Raw genomic sequence first — 1,881 nt, 5'->3', positions numbered from 1 at the left:
CACTAACAGGGCTTCCCTGGCACCAACAAACCGTAATCGCGTGGGCCTGGCACGAACTGGGCGAACCCAAGCACCAACAGCACCGACGCCTAACTAACGCGGTTTCACGAGCACTTGGAAAGGGGAGAACACACGCGAGGACACCGTCTCGAACTTCACGTCGGAACACTGCAGGACCCTGTCACGGTGATCGGATGATACGAAAAGAATTTCCTAAGGCGAAGATCCCACTTAATTCCCGGTTCACTGTAATAACCCGAATAATAAGAACGGGTCTCGATGAAGAGAAAGAAAAAAAAACTAGACCGACAACGGAGTCGCAGCCAAGCAGTGGGGAGGCGCAGCCTCGAACGTACTGCCTCGGTCTTCACGCGTCAGCCGGGAAATTAATAAAAATTACGCTTCTTTAATTAGCATTTACAAATATAAGCAATGATACCAAAATAATTAAATTAAAACTGTAATCTATACTCTATCGTAGCTTCATGATTCACGAAGAATCATGGAGCTACGACGAATAGAACGGCCGTTGGAGTTTTGCTGGTCTATTTGTTTATTTAATAATTTGATTTCAACAAAAATAGCCAGAACTCCCATGGCCCTTCTACACCGACCCATTTTAATCTTAAATTTAGCCAAATTATACCGGGAGAAGCCCGGAACTAACAATTCTTAATTAATGATATTCTTATCCTAATGGACTAATTGCTAGTATGAACTTATCCTATTTTTTTAATAACTCGGACAGGGCTAACCCGGGGGGGGGGGGGTGCATTCTGAGATTTTATTCTATTTATTTTGTTTAATTATTTAACTGTTTTCAAATTTAATTAGTAAAGAAAAGAAAGACCGTAACTGCCCGCCGGATGGATTCATGTACAACCGACGACCTCGTTTCCCGTCGAAGCGATTAGTTATTTGCAGTCTTTAATATTTATATTTTTTTTTTTATCCATTTATTCGCCTAACATCGGGTACTTTGAGGTGCCGGTTGAGTTCCCCGGCTCTGTCCGTACGACAGAAAGAGAAAGGCGAGGAGAGAGTGAGAAGGAAGATGGAAAAGGGGAAGAGAGAAGGCGCGCGTAGGAGTGAGTGAGAGGGGTTCTGGCGTACGTGATCGAGACCGTGACAAAGTTTTCGTGCGTAACGAAACCGGCGGCAGGCTCGCAGTTTTCGAAACCGCGCTGTGCGCGTACATTGTCATCACACGTTGCGCGCGGCTCGCTTCGCTCGCAAATTTAATGGGGTAGGGTACCTTAAAGGCAAAAAAATCAAATTCTTGTACGTTGCATTTTCTAGAAGTATAACAGTTCAAAAGTATAACATTTCGAAAGTAATTTTTTATACTGATTTTCTAGTTTTAAATGTATAAACGCGTATTTCTCGAAACTACATTTTTAAAACGGGGCTCGCGATTTCTAAAATAAATCAAATTTTGAATTATGAAGTCCGCCAATTTGTGAAAAATGAATATTTTCAACTTTACGATTATCAAAAACTTTTGTATAACTGTTTATTAAAAATAACGTTTAACTTTTTGATTTAAGATAATTCAGGGCTGTGGCATTAGGCTTGTTTTGCGTCTTTTTTTTTTAGACTCTCCGGAGAATGACTGTAGCTCGATAAATCGTTTATATTTTTACATGAAAAAATTATTCAAAAAGTTCAAATTGTTCAAATTGATGTCCATCGAATGCTATAACACGTGTGCCTAGGGCTCTCGATTCTTGTTTTCGCCTGAGATTATATTTTCAGTTTTTACAAAATAAGTACAAATTGTATCTATCATGATTAATTTAATATTTGTTTCTTATTTTGCGTTGAATTTTATTCAGCCTTTTTAGGAGCTCAATTTTTTATCTTGTTATGTTGACTTTTTCC

The sequence above is a fragment of the Belonocnema kinseyi genome, chromosome 8, assembly GCF_010883055.1.
Source record: "Belonocnema kinseyi isolate 2016_QV_RU_SX_M_011 chromosome 8, B_treatae_v1, whole genome shotgun sequence".
NCBI lineage: Eukaryota > Metazoa > Arthropoda > Insecta > Hymenoptera > Cynipidae > Belonocnema > Belonocnema kinseyi.
Note: the sequence above shows the minus strand (reverse complement) of the source record.